Source organism: Lactuca virosa, chromosome 5 (genome assembly GCF_052849685.1).
Source record: "Lactuca virosa cultivar CGN04683 chromosome 5, Lactuca_virosa_CGN04683_v6, whole genome shotgun sequence".
NCBI lineage: Eukaryota > Viridiplantae > Streptophyta > Magnoliopsida > Asterales > Asteraceae > Lactuca > Lactuca virosa.
Window position 1 is genome coordinate 456,137,264 of NC_136430.1, and position 11,462 is coordinate 456,148,725.

The 11,462-nt window shown below is 34.0% G+C and overlaps 1 long non-coding RNA gene and 1 pseudogene across 2 annotated transcripts; one reads left to right on the top strand and one right to left on the bottom strand.

The window, feature by feature from the left end:
* Positions 1 to 1,626: 1,626 nt before the first annotated feature.
* LOC145116040 (bifunctional riboflavin kinase/FMN phosphatase-like) lies at positions 1,627 to 4,417 on the bottom strand (annotated as a pseudogene). The gene is made up of 11 exons (XR_013711847.1): positions 4,224 to 4,417; positions 3,836 to 3,965; positions 3,530 to 3,734; positions 3,310 to 3,440; positions 3,150 to 3,219; positions 2,994 to 3,067; positions 2,644 to 2,784; positions 2,453 to 2,548; positions 2,208 to 2,359; positions 2,042 to 2,125; positions 1,627 to 1,895 (listed from the first exon to the last, which is right to left on the bottom strand). The product of XR_013711847.1 is annotated as a bifunctional riboflavin kinase/FMN phosphatase-like (transcript).
* Positions 4,418 to 7,305: 2,888 nt separating this feature from the next.
* LOC145114506 (uncharacterized) lies at positions 7,306 to 10,838 on the top strand. The gene is made up of 2 exons (XR_013711056.1): positions 7,306 to 7,711; positions 7,905 to 10,838. It is a non-coding gene; the product is annotated as an uncharacterized LOC145114506 (long non-coding RNA).
* Positions 10,839 to 11,462: the final 624 nt, after the last annotated feature.

The window sequence follows — 11,462 nt, forward strand, 5'->3', positions numbered from 1 at the left end:
TAATGATAATTGATTTTGAGGAGGAAGAACATGGATAGAATTTGGAGAGATCGTCGACTCTTGATATTATCTTCATCAGAGAGAGAAACACAGGAAGAGAACAATCCGTATTTTGGAGGTAAAATGGTTTTAGACGGTAACAAATGCGTATTTGTAGTTCCTTTTTGTTATGATGACATTAGCGAAATTAATCTAGTGGTTTAAAATAATCAATGAAAAACATTGAAGGGGTCAGATTGTTTTAGGTGATGTAATTAAGTTTCTGGTTTAATATATATAGAGATATTATTTTTAATAATAATATTTATATATTAATAATATTACATTATAATATTATTAATTTTTTTTTATCTTTTTTTGTAAATAAAATTGAAATATTAATACATCTTAGTTATCATCGTACAACGAATGAGAAAACAAACGAGCAACAAGTTGTACCGCTAAGTCTTTTAATAATATACAAGCCTGAGATGAAATCAGAGCTCGATTTGGCAAGAGTCGTATTAGACGAGATGAGATCATAAATCGATTTGGCTAGAGTAGCATTAGACAAGATGAAACCAGTACAAAAGGTTAGGTTGCATAAAATGATATTACCTCATTTTCTGATACCATGTTAGTTTGATTAATTAACATGAGGAAGATGAAGATGTTGAGAGTGATGGATGGTTGAAAGAGGTAAAAGCCATTCCATTCAAGTTTTCGTATGATTTGTGTACAGAGCAAAAAGAAGAGAACAAACATATATCCTAGTAGACTATTAGAGGGTGTTTGGGATTACTTTTCAAATAACTTTTTGGACTTTTGGCTTTTTCAAAAAAACCAAAAGTTTGAAAAAATGTTTGGGAAATCTAAAAGTTCTTTTAAAATAACTTTTTGCCAAGAAGAAAAATAAGTTGTTTTAAAAGTCATGATTTTGTGACTTTTGGTGACTTTTGACTTTTTGGCTCTTAATTCCTCAAAAGCTAATTCAAATACATTTTAAAACCTCCTTTTGGAAAAAACTAGAAATCAAAAATTCATTTTGTCAAAAAGGACTTTTTAGACAAAAAAAAAAAAAAAAAAATCAATCCCAAACACCCCCTAACTAATAAGCAATCCCAATAAAAGTCACTAAATTAATTGTGTCAGTTTGCCCAAGTCCATTAATGTTGATATTCTTTATTTGTATTAAAACTAAATAGCATCGTAAAAGAAAAGATACCATACACTCATTTTCCATGTGTAGAGTGAGCAAACGTTTACATTCTGGTTAGGCCCGAGTTTTGCTAAATCAAGAACTCGCATTGCATCCTCAACAGCTTTCGTGTGGGCTCCTCTAAATAAAGTCTACAAGCAATTTTAAAATAATAATAATAATAATAATAATAATAATAATAATAATAAGTATGTTCACATACCAAGTGGAAACTACCTCAAATCTCACCTGCATATGTTCATGCAATCTTTTTGTCTCTTCATCCTCATCTGTGGCCATTGGTGCATGTTTATAGTGATATGTCATAATATCAAATAATTAGAATAGAGAATGAGTAAATATGTAAGTTTATTTATAATTTCTGATAACAAGTTTGAAGTGGCATGATTAATGAACAGTTGAACACCACTATACATGCCACCATCTCATTGTAAAAGTCCAAATTAAATTTATTTTTCGAAATTGATAATCCAATATCAGTACATGTTTGTATATTAATATCATGAGTTTATGCTCAACTAATTTTCAAACACCATAAAAATTGAGGTCACAAATGACTATTTTGCCCCCGTGCAATGCTTTTGAAATACATTTCGTCTTTGTACTTGGCATATAAAGGAAGTTCAAGCGCATTCTCGGCTCTTTTACCATCTTCATGTATCTTAGCAATTAAGCTTTCAAGCGATGGGAAGTTTGTCTGCCCGTATCGGTATCGGTATCGGTATCGGTATCGGTATCGGTATCGGTATCGGTATCGGTATCGATATCAATATCAATATCAATATCAGTAACAAGTAACAAGTAACAAGTAACAAGAGTAACAAGATGAATTTAGGAGAGTACCTCGGGCCGGATATAGCCAACAACAAGAAGATGTAATTCTTCACCATAGAAATCTTTATCAAACTTATGAAGCAACCATGGTTCCTAAATTTACAAATAAAAGGGGTTAGAAACCGATTGTTTCAAGATTTAACTACATTTTATAAAGTTCCCAAATTGCCCTTACAATTGTCTTCTCGGTGTTATTGAAATACGGGTTCCAACCAATGCTCATAACCATCTTGTAAAAACCCCGGTTTGATAATTTAGCCCAACCAAAATATACACCCGCAGGATTTTCAGAAAGGACAGTCGCATACCCTTCTACTGATAAATTAGCTGAAAAATAATAATCATAATCGATTAACCCTAAAAAAACGACTACGGGTAATCATAGTAATATTTGAAAATTTCAAGGGTAAAATTGGAAACCTGTTGGTATTCCAAGCACCTTCGAGCCACGCCCATAACCCTTGATGACAGGACCACCAAGATACCAAGGTTCTAAGGGTAAAGTACCATCTATCCCTGAAATTTTGAAAAAAAAAATTAAATTATTGAAAATGTGTGAAATATAAGTGAATTTTAATGGAATATGGATTAAATTAGTGAGAGAAATTTACAATCTTCAAATGGGGGGAGGCCTCACTTTTCAGGATGTAGGTCAAGAAGTGAAGTGATCACCTCGTCAGCATTAGTGTAAAGATGTGACTGCTTTGGAAGAGATGATACAGCCACCACCTCCATATTAGCAGCTTTAGCAGCTGCAATAACATATATTCGGACATGACATGACATGACATGACATAACATAACATAACAAAACAAAATAGATTAGAACAGGTTGTACTGTGTTTTTGACATATATTCGGACAGGGACTTTGCCCTTGGTCTCTTGTCTGTGTAAAAGACAAAAATGCCCTCCTCATCGAAAATAGCCCAGAAGAGCTTGTCAAGTTCTTTAAAGAAAAGCAAACTCACAGCGAATCTTCAATGACAAGACATTTAGAAGGATCAATGTTTAGCCTCTTACTTGCTTCCAAGAATCTGAAAATGAAAATTATGTAAAAGCCATCTCATTTAAATTTTAAACCAAAAAAAAAAAAAGTCTTAAACATTTTTATCTCACATTTCAGGAGATGGTTTTCCTGCTTTCACTTCATCACCAACAACAATTGCTGCAAATGATTCTTTCCAAGCTGCATAGATAAACACTTAAGTTAGTTAAACAATTTAAAATGAATAAATAGTAGATTAATCATGTTTATCATATATAAATTCCAACTTACTATCATGATAGGTTATCTTTGTTTCAATGCTAGCTCGTGGAGAGTTAGAAGCCAACGCCATTTTCACTCCATGTCCCCTTAAATGTTTAACCAAACGATATGAACCTGATAGTGCTTTAAGTTTGCACCATCTAATAATTAGAATAATAAAAAAACTAGATTAATATTTAGTCTAAATAAGTCAAATTTAACAACAAAGAGTGAGGCTATTAGTCATTACTGATCAGAGAACATTGGAGAAATTTCTGATAGCAGGACTTCTTTGGATAAAGGAAGCTCATAATCCTCCACAATAGCAGCTGCAGCTTCTATAGGTGTTGCAGCTTCTATAGGTGTTTTCCCTATAATCTTATGAGCCTCTCTACCATCCCATTTCTTCTCATACTTCACCAAATAAACTTTCAAAACTTCACTCATAATGCCATCTGTCAATATAGAGCTTTTTAACTTCCATCAACATACATGCATCTGAAAGCAAAAAAGAAGCAAACAAGGTAATAAATCACCTACTTTCATAGAAGCTTACCTGTATTTACAAGAGTTCCATCCAAGTCAAGGATCACACATGAAACCAGTTTCCTTAGGGAATTCATCATCCAGTTTGTTGTTAGAATCAGAACTCTTCCAGCAGATTTTAGGCTTGCATTTACAAACTTCTGCAAGTTACAAGGAAAATGAAAGCATAAAACTCCTTCAGCTAATTCAAGTTATTCAAAAATCAGGTTAATGGTAAGACTTCGGTGCACAGATTAAAAACTACATATTATAGCACACAGAAGATGCTACAAATTGAAAAACTACAAAGACAGCTACGATTACATGATATTATAGCACACAGAAAGAAGAATAGGCACTAAATAGAACACTTTCAGAAATTAGATAAACAAAAAATAAATAACTAAAGAGATGCTAACCTTCAAATGACGTTTCTTGATGCTAACTTCAGAGCCAACTCGAAAGAAAACCTTAAATTGCGATTACTGGCACTGAGAATGGTCGAATGAATCCCTAGAGAACGATATGCTGCTAGCTGATTTTATGTGAATTTGGATATTATGGTTGCTAATTTATTTCCGATTTGGAGGGAAATCAATTGATATGTAGCCGATTTTTCTGCCTTCGGTATAGATACGACTATACGAGGGCAAAATGGGAAGACGTATAGCAGAACTTGAATAGTTGGATGCAATTAAAAAATAAATAAATAAATAAAAATAGGGATACGCTCTTGAACGAAGATATAATTTCCTTACTACAACTAAACACACATCAAGCGAATGATTTATTTCTTTGGGTTAATGACTTAGAAAGGTAACGAACTTTGGTCTTTGTCTATATTTAGGTAACCATGTTTTTTTCGTTAATATTTGACCATTGAACTTGTTTGATGTGTTCAAAATAGGGTAATATGACTGGTAATTACGGTAATATTACCCTATTATAAACAGGTCACACAAGTTTATTGGTCAAATGTGTACGAAAAAAACATGATTACCTAAATATGGACAAAAACAAAAGTTTCTTACCCATTTTGGTAATATTGAACAAGAACCGTCTCAGGGACTTACCCTGGGATCAGGCTCCGACAGTCAATGAACAATTAGGTTAGGCTTGGTCTAACCCAGTTCAGTCTCGTCCCGACTAGCCATGGGCTAAGCTGTGTTGCTAGGTCTTTAAAGCACATACATCCTAGCCCCTTAAACATATACAACCTAACCCATAACTAGTTGGCCTAAACTGGGTTGGCCCAAGACTTGACCATTTTCTCATACGTAAAGACCAGACAACCCAATCTCATGTCACATCAATGGATCTTATAACTACTTGCACTTAACATAAAGAACCTAATATTACCAAAATGGGTTTAGGAACTTTGGTTTTTGTCCATATTTAGGTAACCATGTTTTTTTTGTACACATTTGACCAGTAAACTTATTTGACCTGTTCATAATAGGGTAATGTTACCGCTAACTACCAGTCATATTACCTTATTTTGAACAGGTCAAACAAGTTCAATGGTCAAATGTATACGAAAAAAAAACATGGTTACCTTAATGTGAACAAATACCAAAGTTCGTTACCTTTCTAGTTCATTAACCCTATTTCTTTCTTGAGTAAATTACACGAATGGTCCCTATGGTTTAGGGTAATTTGCGCGTTTGGTCCCTAACTTATTTTTTTAACTCGGAAGGTCCCTACTGTTTGTTTTTGTTACGCGTTTGGTCCCTGTCTTACCTAAAAAGACTATTTTTCCCTTCATTTTTTAATTTATTTAAATAAACATACCCCCAACCCCACCCTCCTCACCTTACCTTATCTATCCCACCATTTTTCCCTATTTAAATAATAGTCTTTTTAGGTAAGATATGGACCAAATGCGTAACAAAAACAAACCGTAGGGACCAAGTGCGTAACAAAAACAAACATTAGGGACATTCCGAGTTAAAAAAATAAGTTAGGGACCAAACGCGCAAATTACCCCAAACCATAGGGACCATTCGTGTAATTTACTCTTCTTTCTTGCCTTAATTACCCCCTACCAGATGCACCCTAACGAAACAATCCCCTTTGATTTTCTTTTTAACTCCTAACATTACATACTTGGTCAAAAAGAACAATTTAATAGATAAAAAACATTGGAAACTTTAAAAGTAAATAGGCTTGAAACAAGGCCTAAAAAGGATTTGCCTTATCTATTGAGAATACGCATACTCGTATCGTTTCAGGTGTATCACGTCTGACTTTTATGATTATACTCACATTAATTTAGTACATATTTTTTAAAAATTATTTACATTGACATATCAATATATACTTTATATATTTCAACAATTGTCTAATTATTAATCATTAATATTGTTTTGATAAAATATTAACATGAATATAATTATGGGATAACGACTTAAAAGGGTAATATATTTTTCGATTTGTATACATTTAGACATTTAAACACTGGTTTTTTTTGTCCACATTCCCCCATTGAACTTGTTTAATTGTTCAAAAAACATTCGTATGACTTGCTATATAGTAGGTTTAGCCGGTTTCCGATATATATGGGAGCTTCGGTGAGACTCCGACCATCTTCTCCGTTCAGCGTTCATGATTTTTCCGGCTAAACATGATCTTTTCAAAAGAAGGTTTCAATGGGAAACGATTCATGTGTATGAACAAGAACAATATGGTGGATTTCGTTTCGATTTATGAACTCATAACTCGAATCCAAAAACACACACACACATGAACTTGAATCTGAAACTGAGTTCATACAAGAAATCGAGCTTTGGGATTTTTGATGGTGCGAGATTTGGGTTTCTGATGGTTTTTGGGCTCATCTTTACAACCCCTACCTATTTCAAGATCGAAAAATGAGTTCTTGGGTTCTTGTAACAAAGAATTCCAGATCTATTATGGTTTACTTTTCCCTTCACAACCCCTTCCTCTTTCTCAGATCTCTGGCTTCCCCTCCCTTGTTTTGATCTCTCTCGTTTCTCTCTCCAACCCTCTATTGCTTATCCTTTTTCTCTACAATCGATCGATACACACATAGTGTGTGTATGTTTCTTGTTGCTTTCCATCAAGTAACATCTGATAAGTTTATGTTTTCTTCAACAGGGGAAAAGTAAGGAGATCAGGTAACAAATAATGTGTATGAACTCGAAATCTTGGTTTGTTTATGTGTGTTTAAATCTATGAACCATCAGATTTGTGCTTCAACTTGAATTCTGTTTTGGATTGAAGATAAAAACAAAACGGGAAAATGTCATATTAGCTCAACGAACTTGTCATGTTTGTTTTAAAATGTCACTCAGTTGTTTTGTTTTGTTTTTTTGTTTTTTTTCCTTTTTTGTACTTTAAGGGAATAATGTCCATTTTAAATGGTTTAAAACATCCATATTTCAAATATCAAGGAGTAAATCGGTTACTCCTCTTAGTTGTCATCCGGTTAGCAATATTTATATCTATCTGACTATCCACGTGTACTTTGACCATGAGAAGTCCAACGTTGCCCTCTTCTATGCATATCCAAAATACATGTTCTCCAATCGTGTTCGAAAGAGATCGACAATGAGGAATTCAAACCCATTACATCATAATCTCAACCCCAAATTCGATAAATTTTGCATCGTTGTGTTCCCTGTTCGGGTATTCTTCCCTTTCGTCATGCGTCGACCACACCTAATCTCATTAGTGATTTCAATTTCAACCGTCTCATCGATTTCAATTTCCATCCATACCTTCATAACTTTAGGCGGACATCAATTGCAGCAGGCACTTCATCGCAGTGGCACAACCATGTGTCTGTCTTGATTTTTTGGTTCCATGTCTACAGGTAAGAGGGTACGAGGGAAGTAGGTTGCGAACAATCGGGGGGAGCAGGCAAGTGGGTGAAGTCGGTAATAAGGTAAGTTTCAAAAAACTAAAATTGGATGTTGAAAATACGGGATACTAAATCAGAAAAATCACCAGATTGTCAATTACTATTCAATTCCTCCATGATTCAGTGAATCCACTGTTCTATCTTCTTTTTGTAGTAACGGTTCTTGACGTCCCAAATATAAGATTATGAATGGTAAAATTGTGAGTGTTATTTACAGATTGCACCTCCGACTCCGTCCTTAATTTAAATCGTCGATGGATTATTGTCAGTTTTTGAAGTTCTCGATCAAAATCCATCGGTGGAGAGGAAACCGTCGAGCAAGAGAGTTCTCGGGGGATATAGGGTTTCTATCTATAGTGAATATGTATAGATTGGAGGTGGAATAGAGTTGGAGGTCACGTATTCCATCAGATCAAACAATTATAGGAAATTGAGTAATTGTAGGGGCGAAATGTCGAAGTTATGAAGTCAAAATTGAAATATAAAGTCAAAATTAGTGTTTTTGGTGAGGGTGGTAACATATGACCTTTAACAGGTGAAAATAAAATTCATTCCCTTAAAAAAAAAAAAAAAAAAAAAAAAAAAAAAAAAAAAACCCCTCAATTAAGTGACATTTTAAAACAAACATGACAAGTTCGTTGGGCTAATATGACATTTTCCCAAACAAAAATAAGAAACAAAGTACTTATAATTTGGAGATGAAGAACAACATCTTTCAGAAAAATGATGTTGGCCAGAGAAGATGACCGAAATCTCGACGTAAAAAAATATTGTTGGTCGGAGACTCGTCAGAGAGGATGACTGGAGCTGCAAAGATCGTCGGAACTGGCAAATATGTCGGGAAATCTACTATATCAGGTCATAAAGATGTTTTTTGAACAGTTAAACAAGTTCAATAAAAAAATATGAAAAAAAATAGTGACTAAATGTATACAAATCAAAAAATAAGTTATCATTTTAAGTCATTATCCTTGTAATTATTTATAAGTTGAATAATAAATGATGATTAAAATTTATAATATTCAGATAATAATAAATATCCGGTCTAACTTAATTAATACTAATTTGTCTCTCCATGTTCTATTTTTTTACCCTTTGCTGAACGCCTGAACGGACCATCCAAAATGCATTTACTTTTAGGACGGTGCCATATTTAGCAAAATAAATTATTATGAAAAAATCAATGTGACATCCTAAGGGAGGAGGGAGTCGTTCCCTCCCAACCCACTGAACCCATTGTCACATCAATTTTTGTTTCTTCTTTTTCTTCATCTTTCCCAACCCACAACACACGGAAATCATATCTTTCTCAACCCACTCAATTAAAAAAAAATACAAAACAACTAAGTTACAAGTTTTAAAACACATGGTACAAGAGAAAATGAGAGAGAGAAAGTAAAAAGAGATGATGAAGTGGGTTAGTGAAACCAATTAACCAACATGTTGAAGCGGAAGTGGTACCGCTAGTAACTCTATTGCTAATTAAGATTTTACCTTTGATTGTTTTGTATTTTATTTTAATTGAATGGGTTGAGTGAGTTCAAAAAGATAGGGTTTCTGTGTGTTGTGGGTTGGGAAAGATGATGAAAAATAAAAGAGAAAAAGTGATGGGTTCAGTGGGTTGGGAGGGAATGACTCCCTCCTCCCTAACTGAACCATGGATTAACATATAACTTGTCATCAGCCTTAAAAATATAAAAACTCGAAGAAGCCCAAAAAATATAAAGAAAAAATGAAAAATAATAAAATGTTAATGATTCATTTATTCACCTTGTATCCCTAATTGTCGACCCCATTTTCTTCTCTTCAAAATCTTTTTAAAGAACCATACAAAGTGTCCACCTCCACCACTGTATTAAAAGGCTTCATTGATATATAGTTGATATAGTTATGATTTTGTCTTTTGTTACAACTTACAAGCGGATATTGTTTGGGCTTTATTTATCTGTTTTAATAGGCTGTTTGCCCATATAGTCTATTGTGGCCCCATTTACTGAACCCGACAAAGTAATGTTTCCCGCCTAACAGAACTTCTCCCGAGAGAGAGAGAGAGAGAGAGAGAGAGAGAGAGAGAGAGAGAGAGAGAGAGAGAGAGAGAGAGAGAGAGAGTGTGTGCATCATGGGGCGTTGAAGGGGCAAAATGGACAGCTGTACAAGGCCTAATTTTTTTATTATATATTATATATACATTTATTTAAAAATAAAAAACTTATAATGGTGATAGGGCCTTTTTCTCTGGGCATTTGAGGATATTTACTAGGCATCATCATTAGGCTGGGACTTCAAACCGATAGTTTCTCAGATTTACCGTCGAAGATGGAAACAGGGATCAACCAGGTCAAATCTCTCTCCATTTCTCACGAGGGAGCCTACCAAATATTTTTTTTTTTTTTCAATTCCGGTATTTTACAAAACCCTAACTGAAATTGCACCAATTCAGACATTAAATTTGATCGAATTGGATCACATGTTTGTTTGTTGTTTTGCTCGCTCTTTTATTCCTTATGGAGGAGGGAGTCATTCCCTCCCAACCCACTGAACCCACTGTCACATCAATTTTTGTCTCTTATTTTTCTTTTATCTTTCTCAACCCACAACACACGGAAATCCTATCTTTCTCAACCCACTCAACCCACTCAATTAAAAAAAAATACAAAACAACTAAGGTACAAGTTTTAAAACACATGGTACAAGAGAAAATGAAAGAGAGAAAGTAGAGAGAGATGATGAAATGGGTTAGTGAAACCAATTAAACAATCCGCTGAAACGTGAGTGGTACCGGCTGTAACTCTATTGCTAATTAAGATTTTACCTTGATTATTTTGTATTTTTTTTAATTGAATGGGTTGAGTGGTTCAAAAAGATAGGGTTTCCATGTGTTGTGGGTTGGGAAAGATGAAGAAAAATAAAAGAGAAAAAGTGATATGGCAGTGGGTTCGGTGGGTTGGGAGGGAATGACTCCCTCCTCCCTTATAGCTATACAAGCAATGCAATGTCTCTTGGTAAAGTTTAACTTTTATATATTCAAACTAATTGTTGGTAAGCTCAAAAGCCAGAATGTTTCAAATCAAACAGATGCTAGGATGTCTGGTCCTGTGGTTGTATTTTCCTTCATTTTATGAAATCGGAAGTCATGCCCCTTTAGTTCAAATTATGACCTAATATTGCTCAAGATTTCATTTCAGGCCATGAAAATGGAGTTCAATATGACCTCCTCACCTTAACATACCCTTAAGTGGTTACAGTACAGGTAAAAAGAGAAATTAATGAATTTGAAAATGGATTTGAAAACTGAAAGGAACCCCACACAATATTCAAACGGGATCCTACATTCTAATATAAAACGTATCTTGTCATTTACTTCATTACTTGCAACTTTGTATAGTTACAGAGAAACTGTGTAGATTACATTCAAAATGCTCTTATCCCTATAATGCTTTTGGCCATTAGTTATGTACAATACATTGAATTGTTATGCTTCCTTTTTCTTGTAAGTTGCAAGGGTGAAACACGTTTACTTTTCTCCTCTAGTTGCCATCACTCCATAGCTCTGTATTGCAGGACCATAACATGGAGTTTGTTATTGATCTCCATCTATATCTCCATTTATTTATGTAATATAGCTAGCATCTCTATATCATTCTTTTTGTTCGAGCATTTTACTTAAAAAAAGTTCTTATTAATACATTTTTCTTTAAAAAAATCTACCAAGGCATGCGATTATTGCAGTGAAAGCTGGATTTTATTCTGTAATTGGGTAGACTTTCAAAGTAAA